The sequence below is a fragment of the Ischnura elegans genome, chromosome 9, assembly GCF_921293095.1.
Source record: "Ischnura elegans chromosome 9, ioIscEleg1.1, whole genome shotgun sequence".
Lineage (NCBI taxonomy): Eukaryota > Metazoa > Arthropoda > Insecta > Odonata > Coenagrionidae > Ischnura > Ischnura elegans.
This window is the reverse complement of record NC_060254.1, coordinates 104,433,679-104,447,805: the sequence shown is the minus strand read 5'-3', so window position 1 is coordinate 104,447,805 and position 14,127 is coordinate 104,433,679. Positions and strand designations below refer to the sequence as shown.

The 14,127-nt window shown below is 36.9% G+C and overlaps 1 long non-coding RNA gene across 1 annotated transcript; it reads right to left on the bottom strand.

The window, feature by feature from the left end:
• Positions 1–6,910: 6,910 nt before the first annotated feature.
• Positions 6,911–13,499, bottom strand: LOC124165172. Its single transcript, XR_006866142.1, has 4 exons — positions 13,431–13,499; positions 11,911–11,990; positions 10,358–10,428; positions 6,911–7,034 (listed from the first exon to the last, which is right to left on the bottom strand). It is a non-coding gene; the product is annotated as an uncharacterized LOC124165172 (long non-coding RNA).
• Positions 13,500–14,127: the final 628 nt, after the last annotated feature.

Sequence of the window (14,127 nt, the reverse complement as noted above, 5' to 3'; positions counted from 1 at the left end):
AGTCATTTCAAGTGATTTTGTTGTGAGCTTATATTGCTTAGGAATGTTGTTCCCTTACACACTGTCGCTATGCTGAACACTCCAATCTCCATTATGCGATTTCTCAGGGAAAAATTTTTGCTTTGCAACTGCTTTGGAACCCTTTTGAAACTGCTTTGGAACAGCAAAATCTGCATTGGAACTGCTGTGAAACTCATTTTCACTCATTTGTACCAAAAATTAGAAATATGAAGACGTTTGTAACTCATTTGTGATCCCCTTTGGAACTCCTTTGTACAGAGTGTGTTCGTTTGGAACTGCTTTCTACTCATTTGGAACTACGTTTGAACGATTCGGTAGGATTTCCAGACGTCATCATTCGTATTGTAACTGCTGTGTACGGAGAAAATTCATTTGGAACTCCCTTTGAACGAGATGACAGGATTTCCGGGCGTCATCATTCGTATTGTAACTGTTGTGTACTGAGAAGATTCATGTATTACGACTTTCCATACGTTTGTAATTCTCTGTGAACAAATCCATGCGATTTATAAACGTCATCATTTGTTTTGGAACTGTCTTCTACGCGCCAACATACCATGGCCAGGTTCAGTCTGATACGTTTGGTCGAGAAAACGAAAATTCTTTAATACATATATGCAATAAAAATGCATACGTAGTTTAATAAGAAATAATCGCAAGTCAGTTAATAGAAACGGAACTCCCAAATAATCACTCGAATTAGTTTAAAAATCATTCTATTTTCCTTGTGGCTTAAATCGTATTTTTGGGTCCGATTTGAAATGCGACAAGATTATCTTCACTACGTACCGAGAATTTTGGTTACGTATAATAAAGGTATTCAATAACAAATTCATAGCGCTCGCGTTTTTTTGCGTTTCCAAGTATATTATTATCGTAAAAATTCAATGTCTATACTTTCAAAGTATACTTCGCAATTATAAATATTGTGAATTTTACGGCATATTTGCAACCTTTTCTTTCATTGCTTTCGTTCTTTGATACTACCGGAAAAGTAGTATTTTGCATAGATTAATATACATAAAACCATAGAGTAAGTATATAATATACTTACTCTATGTTAAAACATACCGATGTATATTGTCTTCGCGATCCCTAGGAAATGGTTTATGTCCATATTTGGATCCGCATTTTAGGGCTGAATTTTTTCGCCATGAATCCCTCCTTCGAAAATATATTTCAATGTCGAAGATGACAAGTTCGATTACCCGGAAAGGCCTTTTTTCGCATTTCCCATTGTATTTTCAGATATTTAACATGACGGTTTTCAAGAAAAAAATCCAGAAACGAAGGCATTTCACTCAAAAATGGACACTGAATGATCCACATCAACCACGTAAGATCGGAATTAAGCTCTCGATAAGGACTTTCTTGACCACCAAAGTGACTTACCCCTCACTCCGCAATATGAAAACACGAAACATTTGTTACGCTTGTCGAGCTTGAATGTATTTCGTTTACGACTAATGCTTTGCAAAGCAATGGAGCAATTGCCTAATGGCGGCACTGCCGCACTTCCATTCGTAATAGTCATTTTGCCTAAATATCCGAAACAGACTAAAATAAACTTCAAGAAAATTGAGTACGCCATCTTGAACTGCTACAAAGGAGGTGGCATGTTGTACAAATGAGTTCCAAATGGTACAAATCAGTTTCAAAACGGATGAACGAGTGGTATACACACGACTTCCAAATTTAAATCCAAATGAGTCCCATAGCAGTTTCCAATGGAAATCCAAGGCAGTTCAAAATATGTTTCAAATGAGTTGATGACATGGTAGCGATGCTATGACGTCATGAACTGCTGTGTACCGTGTTTCAATTCCACAGTAGTTCAAAAGCACATACAAATCAGTGGTACAAAGCAGATACATGACAGTTCCAAATGACTTACACAGCAGAAATTTTTCCCTGAGTTGGCAGCAGCTTTACATCATGTCGATTTAATTATTCAGACTATTGAAGATGTTTGTCAAAATGTTGATATAAAATTTGCTGAACTTTTCATGAACGTGGAGAACTTACTCAGAACTATTTACGAGGAAATGAAAATTCCGCGAATAACAGCCCGCCAAGAGCATAGGTTGAACTACAACACAAAAGAGCTTGAGACTTATTTTAGAATTACTATAATGATTCCACTTTTGGATGATTTCATTGATGAGTTTACGTCGAGAGTACAAAATCACAAAGACACAGTATCATTTCTCAATATTTTAATACCATCTGTGCGTTGCCGCAGAGTAGACATCGACACCGAGGAGTTAATTAATTTGTTTGCTGCAAAGAAATCTAGAAGGATAATAAATACGTATATAGTTAACCGTATACGCTATTTTATTTATCTTATTTAAATAATTTTATGTTTGTCTACTATTCCATAAAACCCCCCCGAAAATATTTCCTGGCTACGGCCTTGACGTTGCCTGTAATAATTTCGTGTCGTAGGTGGATCCAGACGGGGGCACGTGCCCCGTTTTGTATTACAAGGTATCCTTGTGCCTTCCCCCCCAAGAAAGAAATCCTGGATCCGCCCCTGTTTGGAGTTAATTAGAACTGTATCATGCTCTCCGGCGCTTAGGCGGCTTGGGATTCCTACCTCGAGATAGCCTACGACCGAATTTCAAAAAACATCACGCAAATGTTGGTGCTCTATTTTGGCACATTGCCTCAACTTTCAATTGGTATAGTATCGAAAGTAATAACGCGACGACCGCTAGCGTGATTAAGAATACCCTTTGATTTATATTTCAATGTGTTCGAAAAATCGGCGAGGAGAAAAACCTGGTTTATCGTAAACTTAGACCATATAAGCGAGTAGACCCACCGTTCGGGCGGAACGCTGTGGCCAACATTGCACAGTGGGAAAGTGAGGGGGATAAGGGAGCATGACGTCACGGCTGGGAATGCAGAAGATATACTGTATATGCGCTTGAGATATTTTAACACTCATCCGCTGCAAAGTCGCTGAAAAGTGAAGATGCTGGGCGGGCAAAATGATTATAGACTTAAAAAAGATATTTTTGCGATGAACTAAGGCATCTTATAGCCTTGACTGTGTGCAAAAAGTTACATAAATCAAGATTAAGCAAGAAGCGATTGTATTAAATACATTGATTAAGACTGTCATATGTAAACATATGCATACCCAGTGAGGGGCAGGGGGGGGCAGCTGCCCCCCCCTAGAAGCAAAAATCGCAAAAGTCTTTAAGAAAAATTTACTGAATTGAAACTAAAGTATACAACAAAATAATATTCAAATTCGATATTGGAGCTCTAGAAATCTGCTATTCGACCCATCTCTAATAGTAACGCAAGAAATATACGACTTTACGTTTCTTGACCAGGGAGACAAATGATGGAATTGTCTATCAGAGATTTTTCTATGCCAACAAATGAATGCCATAAATGTATTTCTGGCACCTTGCCCCTTGGGAGCTGGTACATACCTCTGCCCCTCCTCATACATTACGTCTCTTTGTGGTAATCCAAAGCAAACCAATGCCCCCAGGAGGGTTTTAAACCAGGAAAGCAGGGAGTCAAAATAACCTTGGAGTCCTAGATAATGTGGAGTCCCTGCTGAAAGGGTCCCTTGGGACTAAGTCCAGCAGTCATGCTAAGGAGAGAACTCAGCCCTCCCGCAAAGGTTAAATTCTTCCAATAAATCAGCTTTATTTCATCGTGAAAGTTCATTTGTAACTATTTTATATTTACTTCATTTGCGGAACCTTACATAGCCAATATTAATGGAAGCTAGATTTTATGATTTAAATACTGGTCTCTTTGAATATATGGAACGAATTGGAATAGTGATGAAGTAACTGTGAGTTGAATAATTTTAAAAGAAGTAATTTATATTATTTCATCTTAATTTGAAGAGATTCCATCGTGCCTAGCTGTCATGTCTTGTAAATTTTGCTCTATTTATGTTAATATGATTTATCATGTTATGTATCATCATTCTTTACCGTTATAATATCGGCACACATTTATGCCTCTTTGGAAAAGTAAGAGAGAATGTGTCCACCTCTCTCCTCCTCCCTGGGTTCCTCACTCTCTCCCCCATGGCTTAGCCAAGAGCGAGGAGATGCAGCAGTGAGTTCATTCAGCTGAGGGAGAAGCTTCAGATATGCGCAATGAAAGTTTTTCAAGCTGTCTCTCTCTCTCTCTCTCATGTAATCACTCTCCTTCTACTGAATGTGAAAAGTGAACACGTAGTGTAGACACGCAGGCAGAACTTTGCTTGGGATAGTTGGTGCTTTTTTGGTAAGGGGTTAGCCTATACTGATATTTCTCGATGACAATTATGTACTTTCAAATCAATGAATGAAATGCAAGTTTGATAAAAATTCCTATGTCATTCCCATCCCCCCTGTCAGCCTGGGATTAATAGATAAAAGGTCTTTGAGCTGTACTTGGGTGTTTTGGGGGCCTTCTTTTGTGCAGAAAAGAAGAATAAAACAATCTCCCTTCAATGCATTGGGGGAGAAAATATTGATATCTTTTTTTTTAGCTATACCATACAACCAATGGAATTGATAAAGAAAATATGACTGATATTGATTAGCATGGAAATGCAAGTCCATCAATGCATTCACATCATTGTCTACTCTGGCAAAACAATAGATGACTAATCTGAAAGATTTTCCTACTCATAAATAATTGTTGATGTAAGCACAAAATATTTTACTGGTAATATGCGCTTTAATTAATAATTTTCTCCAGGATTAAGAGCAGACACATCAATCCTAGAGATATTTGTCAATAAATTCAATGCCAAGTTTAGGGTTTATAGGGATTATTTCGTGCAAAATAACTATGCCTTATGTAACAATGAACAACTATCAATTTATTGCGTCAGCAATACAATTGAGTTGCACTGAGAGAATCGGCGAACCGCGATGGCCGCTGTTTCAGTCCAGTTCCGCGCTACAGCAGGCAGGTCTAACTCGTGCGGGCTCAGGGATGCTACTCCCGGAGAAGGGTGCCAAATCCCTGTCCCGGGGTACCATTACCCTGCTGGCGCCAAAGGTCCTTCACCTGTCTCCCTCCAGGCGGTGCTGTCTTTCGTGGTAGTGTAAATGATTTGAACGCTACACCTAGCACATAGAAACCACAATTAGACATGGGATTATATTCGGAGAAATACAGTACTAAAATTTTTGAACCTTTTTTCGGACCAAAAAACTAAATACCATTCAATCATGGACACTTTCAAATAATTTCTAGCAATAATACTTCATACCTGCTTCTCCATCTTTCACATTTCAGACCTATGTATTCAATTTATTCAGACAGGAATGATGTACCACTATAAATTGAATCGTATTCTCAGGAGCCATGTGCCAGTAACAGTGTGGTGTAAGCAATACTTAGGTGTAGGTAGTATGTTGCTATAGGTAGTATGTAATGTTTCTTTTTAAAAGAGAAAATAATTTTGAATTCAATTCTTTCAGCACAGTTAGCAAGAAATTAAATGTATCATTACAGAAAATATGCACATGTAGTCTGATGTACTACAAGGAAATGAAAAGGCATTAGGTATGAACAGCAAAAAAAATGATTATGATAACCAAGTGAAAAAGAAGTAAAAGGCTTGATATGTTTTATCTCTGTATACAGTAGAGAATGTATTACTTGGGTCAATGAATAAAGATTAGGTATCTGTTTTTGAATAATATTAAGTTCAGAGAATTGACTCTTAATGGACAGTACACATTACTTAATTAATGTTTGGCATGGAAATAATCTCACATTAAGAGGTGACCATGTTTTGGTTGAATATAGTCAAGTCCACCCCTGAATGATAATAAAAGATGATGTGCTTGAATTTCGGATAAAATCACTACTTTACAAAAAATAACATAGAACAACTTGAACTGGATGAAAATTATAAGTACCACTCATATCCAGGGCTGATAAACCACCACAAACAATCTTTTTCTGTGCCAGACTGGAGCCTGGGTTGAAGACTTCTTGCAACTCATCACCATCTCCTTTATTTTCATTGGGAAAAGGTGACAATACCATTCACAGAAGACATTCTTGCTTGATGCACTGATGTATGCACACTGCACAGACAATCATTCATTGATTCAGGCATGAATATGTACTTCCAACTGATTCACAGGCGTAAATGGATCATTCCTCTGAGTTTCTGTCATTCTACGAGAAAATGAAATGGAGAAATAAGATTTTCTCACTTTCTATGACTAATACAATTTGAACACGGGCGTACCCAGCAAAGGGCAGGGGGGCGGCAGCTTCCACTTAGAAACAAAAATCGCAGAAGTCTTTGAGCAAAATCAGTACTGAATTGAAACAAAAGCATTCAACAAATTTTCTTTAAACCCACGAAAAATGATATATATTAGTTTAAGATGTGTTACTAAAATAAAGCTATTTTTTCAAGGAAATAGTCTCATAAATCCTATTGCTGCTCCCCCCTCAGACCTTGTCTTGCACCCCCTCCCCCTAAAACACGGCTTGTCCCCCCCTAGTAATGATTCTGGGTACGCCCTTAAATTTGAATGTACCTGAAAAAATGGAAAAAAAATTAAATTGAAGTTTTACAATAGTACTTCTACAAAACAGATTATTTGCAACCAAAAATTGTGTCAAATGGTAATTAACAAAAAAGGATTAACAAATACATATCAAAAAACAAAAGAGAGTCAAAAAGATCTAGCCATGATCTTAGAGTAAAGAGAAGGGAGAGCCTTGAAAGTGAGCTAAGATTATATCATACGTATTACTCTATACAAATTATTTTCATTATATAAAATAAAGTTTGACCTTGGACTTTTATTTTGAAATTTGTCCGTTTTATTTGATTTTCACACTCACCCCTTTGCTTATCCTAATTTCTCAAAAGACTTATTTGCCTCAATATGTTTACATTCCATGGTCCAACATCCTCATCCACCACACTATCCAGGGGTGGTATGGCCGGGTCGGCTGATCGGTGACAGCCAATGGCCCCTTAGCTTATGGGCCCATCACAATGCTCGAGTCTATTGTGAAGCGTACATGAATGGCGTTATAGAAAACTCAGATTACTTAAACATAAGATTTTTTTGCAATTACAAAATTCTAGGTGTTCATTAGTTGCTTTATTTATGAAATAATGACAAAAATTATATAAAAAACAAATTAAGGTGCCAGAAGATAAAAGAGAACGTGACGCTTTTTAGAAAGGGTTATTCAAAAGGTTATTTTAGAGGTTTAGTTTAGATTTGAGTGCAGTTTAAAGGAAATTATACTCTTCATAGATAATAAAACCATTGTAAGGTTTTAATTTTTATTAGCAGTGGAATTTTCACTTTTAGTGCTACTTTCTTTGTTTCCTTGTTGTGTGTATTTATTATTCCTTTTACCAATTTTCTACTGATGCCATAAATATCCGACAGTACATTTCTTTACCCAGGAGATGAAAGCCAGAAATATTCAATGGAGAATTTCCTACACATTTCCTATACCAGATAATGACACAATTTCTCAATAAATTCCTCATTAATCTACCCAAACCTACTCCTGTCTTTTCTTATCTACCCATCCTTCCTTTGCTCTTAAATATTCTTAATGATTTCTTCAGCAATCCACAGTTTCCTTATCCTATGCCTTTCCATCTTTTTGGAAAAGGGTATTTGAAGGGTTATTATATAGGTTTCTTTTATATTTCAGTGCAGCTTTAAGGAAACAATATTCTTAATAGTAGATGATAGTACCACAATAAAGTTTTAATTTTTACAAGCAGTGGAATTCTCACTTTGCTAGAGCTACTTTCCTTATGAAATTGCTATTTTTCATTAATGTTCATCTTATTTTTAACAGCCAGAATAGCATGGACATACAATATCCTAAACTTTTCTGGAGTGGGACCCCTGAATCCTCCAGGAGGAGGGCCCCATATTGGACCCTAGCCGAGGGCCCCCAGTCACACTAAACTGCCCCTGGCACTTTCTCCCTTTAGGATCAACCTTGCTGGTCTATTCCATGTGTCATACAGTTCATCAATGTATTCTTTCCACTTATTCTGCATCATTCTATTATTTGGACAAATTGCTTCATTCTTAAACCTAATTTGCAGCATAGCCAGTCCTCCTTTAATACCAGATAGTGACACAGACTGGCTTATGATTCCCCTACCTCTTCTTCCCTCTCCAAGCTTCCCCTTTCACCAAATTGCCTCTTCCCCTAAATATACTTCAGCCTCCTTTTTTTCTGTGCCATGTATCATTAATCTACTCAAACCTTCTCCTGTCTTTTATCATCTACCCATCCATCTTTTGCTCTTAAATTATCTTAATGATTTCTTCAGCAATCCGCAGTTTCCCTATCGTATGCCTTTCCATGTACTCCATAAATTTCTCAGTTGCATTTATTATGTATTCCTTTTACCATTTTGCTACTGATGCGATAAATATCCGACAGTACGTTACTTGACCCAGGAGATGAAAGCCAGAAATATTCAATGGAGAATTTCCAACACAGGCGAATGAATGCCGTAAGTCTCCAGCCCCTTGATGTCTCCCTTTTGTTAAAGAAAGCACCAAGTCCACCCACGGTTTCAAACCCCAAATCAGGAAACTTTGGTAAGCCAACGTGAATAATAGAGACTTTGAAATGGATAGCTTGAGGCATCACTTGGTGAAATAGCTTCAAGTAGAATCAAAAAACTCTTTATTTCAGTTTATAACACAAAAAAAACATTCCTCTTATGTGAGCTTCCATAACATCGTTTGAAAAAATGGCATAAGAAAAATGTTTTTTTTTCACAAACAAAATTCACTAACTCTTGGTTAACTATGTGGTATTCCATTATTTCCTGGTTATAGACAGTTACTTATACCACTTATAAATGGTATAAGTAACTGTCTATATCCAGGAAATGTTTTTTTTTGACATAGGTATTGCTTCCTTGTTTATGGTAAATTTAAACTCTTCCTAGTGTAACCAGGTGAGCTTGGTCCATTGAACATTTAACGTACGTGATTAGTTACACATTATTGGAAGGTTAATATAAATTCTAAAACATTGCCTTCTAACAAGCATATTTTGGAAAATTTAAATATACATCTACATAATCCCTTGCGAGTTAACATAATTGCGTGCAGCAAGGGATGAGTATTCACCAGTCATGCAACAGCAGGTTGCACTTGGATGCTTTCATGCACTTTAGGGTGTTTCTTATTTTAAAAGTTTTCGAATTTATTTTGGGATGCCCCCCCCCCAGTTTCATCCCATTTGGTGAGAAAACAAATCATGAAAATTATATTTTCAATTGGATACCAGGAAAACATGCCGCATCGCACTCAAAGTTTTGAAATTTTGGTATTTTTCAGCTTAGTAAAACCACTTGTCTGTTTCCACACACTTTTATTTAAACCCACCATGGTTTCGACAACTCGTGCCATTATCAAGGTACATAGCCTTGGATGACAGCCTTTTTATGGTGGTAGAGTTTTTCAGGAGGGGGGAGGGTTATTGGGATGTGTTCATTCCAAGGTTAATGATGACGTCAATGGGTGATTGGTGGGAGGTAGGGGTGAGTGGAATGGGAACATATGGTCGTTACATAATTTAAAATTAGCAGGGCAATTAACAATTTCAAACTGTTCTAAGAAATCCAGTTTCTGCCTCTAGTCATGTATGTACTTGTAACATTTTTGCAACAAAATTGCACCACTGGTGTTCGTCATTCAAATGTCTTGCAATTCCTGATGAGTCGTCGTTATTTAAAAAACATCTTCTTTGTTCTCTCATTCTCGTTTTAAAACTCCTCCCAGTCTGGCGAATATATTTGGTTTCACAATCGTCACAAATCATTTCATACACTCCACCTTTATCATCATTACAATATTCACCAATAGAGTTAAACAATAATTTACCTAGTGTCAAAGTAGTGTACCTAGTTGGTATTTTTGGGTGTTTTTCGCACATAACTGAAGATGATGTCACTCTCGGATTGTTCTATCACTTTTTTGTCTTCTACAACGACTCATTAGACACTCGCAGAGTACCACCTCAAATTTCTTTCATTTCTACCCTTTGGATTCCGAGATATCGCACCGAGAGTGAGCGCCAGGCACCCCAGCCAGACAATTTGGGTGGCACGCAGGTTGCATACTCTCGACATTTGTTGTTCATTCCCACTCATCATGAAATCATAAAATTCTTTAGATAAACTTTAAACTTGGTCAATATAACCTTGGATGCTCTATTTATCTCTATTAATTGACAAAACAGGCTAAGTAGCAGTGGTTTCTTCTCTATATCTAGAATTTTATGTACATACGTATATGTAGAAATATGATAGCAAAAACGGATCTCATACCATTTTGATGATCTGCTAGAGGCCTGGGGCAGGTGTCATTCCCCAAATGTTGCGGTGGGACACGTTGTCAGCTGTTATGAGTGAAAAACAATTTAAATGATATTCATTAGTAACCACCTTGAAATATATTTTGGATGTTGTATCCTATTCAATACCTATGTATGTTATTGTCTTTATATTATTTATTATTAGTGCGATAAATTTCATGCACAATTGACCTTAACTGAAATTAATACGTACTCTTGGCAATTAACGCATGCCTTGAGGGAATCCTTTGTGCATGAAATCATGTCAGTAGTTGTTCTTTTCAACTCATCGTTTTTTATTTCAACTTTGCGCAAAAATGAAAATAACGTAAATATAATCATGAAATTCCCAGCCAAAACTATCAGTATGATAATAAGGTAAGCCAAAAAACCTATACTTTGTTATCAACTAATTTTGTTTTTTTTTACTGTGTTCAATTTAGATGTTACTCCAAACAAAACAGCATGTATTTCCCTGTTAGTATTTCTCAATTTAGTATTTACACCAGTGGTGCAACTATGAGGGAATAGATACCCTAATAAGACTCAGAAGTGGAATAACTAGGAATATGCTTTTAGGGGAATTGGGGGGCTTTGAGAGGGGGGATGAGGTTGGGTAGTGGGGGCTACCCCCCAGAAAATGGGAAGTTAAGGAAAATTAAAAAATAAAATAAAAGGCCTGAAAATGCATTTTACGTCATTTTGGCAATTTAAATTTAACTTTGTGCGGATGCATTTGTTATGTGTCCAAACTAGACAATGGTTTTAAATAATATTTTTATTTCTCTGGCGCTTTGGGACGAATACATCCCCTCATCCCCCTCCCCATACTTACACCACTAAGACTCAGAGCAATTAAAAAGAAAATATTTAAAACTATTACCCAGCATTGACATGGAATAACTGCAACTACTTAAAGTTAAATCTTTAGTGCCTAAATGATGTTAAATGTATTCCTAGGCATGTACGATTTTTAAAATTTTCCCAGTTGCCAGGGAGGGGGGTTGCCACCCCACGCCATCTCACCCATTCCCCCCGCACCCCCAAAGCATATTCCTAGTAACGTCACTGATTAATACTATTATCCAGCTATACCATGCACAATAATTATTGGTATGCATTCAAAGTATGTAGAAATTTTTATTACAAGTATCATTTTTTTGTTCAGATTTCAAAGTTAATTTTCATCTCAAAATTGGAAATCATTCATTCCTTGTCCCAAAAGTTCCCCAAATTTAACACATAGTCAGGTGTTATGGCTGTAAAATCAATTTACATGATATTATTTAGGATCCATCTTAAATTGCACTTTGGATTTTCTACCTTGTTATTACGTATATTACCTATTGCTCAATTATTACGCATTCTATTATTTGAGCCATCATAGCACAAAACAGTTTCTGATGGCATTTGTCTACCACAGAAGTGTATGATTTTGAATGTGTACGTGTTTGTTTATGGTTGGTAGTGAGGCTAATATATAAAAAATGTATATCTAGAAAATGATTACAAAAACAGATCCCATACCATTTTGATGATCTGTTGAAGGCCAGGGGCAGGTGTCATTCCCCGAATGTAGCGTTTAGACGCATAGTCAGCAGTTATGGCTGAAAAACAATTTAAATGATATTCATTAGGAGCCAGCTTACATTGAACTATGGATGATCTACCCTTATTATCATGTGTGTTAATGCTTCTTGCATGTATAATAGTAGGATAAATTGTATATGCCATTGGCCCTTAACCTGACCTGTGTTGGGCCGCCAAGACACCCTCCTATACCGAAATTGACGAATTCTACTGTCAGAATACCAATATTACCCAGTTCCTTGATGTGAATCATGTCCCATTCAACAGCATAATTAACACCGTCTTGGGTAAAAAAAATAATAATTTAATTTAATATGATTCCATCTCGTAAGATTCAATTCAATCTCAAGAGGGTGAGGATATAAATTTCAAAATTAATTATTGTATTCCACACCCCCACACTCCCCACCAGTCCTCCCCCTGAATACTCCTGGCACCCTCTGCCCATGGCCGTCCACTGCCGTAAGATGGCGCCCAGCACAGGCCTGCCTTTAACCCTTTCACACCAGACGTCGTGTGTGGCCGACGGGCATTTTCATACGCAGAAGAACTGAGGTCAGGTATAGCTATCACAGATTTTTCAATGCAGACGACCGGATATATTGGCTCTGGCCGATGCGAGGGAAGGGAAGTGACCACTGAGGTAGCCATTGTTGGATGCATTCAGGCCCGGCCTGAGACCCAGCTTAGCGAGTCCTTAGGGCCACTCCTTAGCAATTATAAGCCGGACCCTTCAACTCATTTATGATCATCCTCTCTGTAGGAATCCGTTGCGAGGTGATTATGTTGTCAATAGTTTTATCAATGATATATTTTGTGCATACTACAATTTTTTTTAATACTTTGAAATGAATTTTTCATTTTGTTCTGCGTGTAATTAATTTGTAAACCAAATTTAAGCATTAAAAATAACAGACTTACATACTTATAGCCTTATTACCTTATGCCGAGCTTATACATATTTACTAACTTTGTTGTTATTAACACAAGAAACCCGTTTAAAATTCCACAATGCTTAAAAAATACTAGTTATTCTTTTAGAAGAGTAAATTATTGAAAATCAAATACAGTGTTTGGTTGAAAAAACACTGGTAACGCAGTAAGTTGACCATGGATTCGTGAAATGATAGGGATAGAGGGTGTGGTCCAGTGGGTGGGGTAAGGGACGGACGCTAATCGCTGGGCGTTGAGCTGGGTGCCAAAACAAAGGGATGAAAATACCCAGGCAACCTACCCCCAAAACAGAGCTCAATACAGAGAGGTTTGAAATATTCTAATGCTACATGTAGCACGAAAACATTTTCCTATACTAGCGGGCAGTGCAAAAGGGTTAAATGAAGATGATAGGTATTCTTGGAAATTAACATGTGCATTGAGGAAATGTTTTTTGAATGAAATGACACTAATACATAAAAAATTTATATTTAGAAAAATCATAGCAAAAATAGATCACATACCATTTTGATGATCATCTGGAGGCTAGGGGCAGCTGTAATTGCCCAAATTTCACACATAGTCAGGTGTTATGGCTGAAAAACAATTTACATGATATTCATTAGGAACCATCTTAAAATGTTATTTGAATGATCCACCCTTATCATTATGTATGTTGTTGCTCCTGGAATTTGTTATAATAAGCATGATAAATTGCAAGTGCCAATTGTAGCAGAAAGTACCTAACCTTGGGTTGGTATCTAAGGACTTTCCGTCGATGGGAAATGGTGAAAGACCCAAGGTTGGTACTGGTGGTTACTTCCGGTATTCCCCATTACGGGAAAGTGATATGTAATGTCAAATTAATGCCTCGTATGGTAGGAACTATCAAATAAATGCATAGCCATCCTGTGCCAGCTTGCTCATTTAATCTCTATCACCCTCCTGGGCTAAAAAAACAACACCAATGACCCTTAAATAAAGACAATAGGTACCTACTCTTGGACATTAATGTGTGCCTTGAGGAAACATTTTTTCATGAAAGCATTTGTGTTGTTGTTTTTCTTTTCAATTCCATGTAATGAATCATTTTTTATTTCAAAATTTCGTAAATTAAAATCAATGGTGATGCAATCAAGAAATTCCCTGCAGATATTATTAGTGTTATTATAAAGCACATCAGAAATAATATGCTTTGTTAATGACAATATTTAGGGTTAT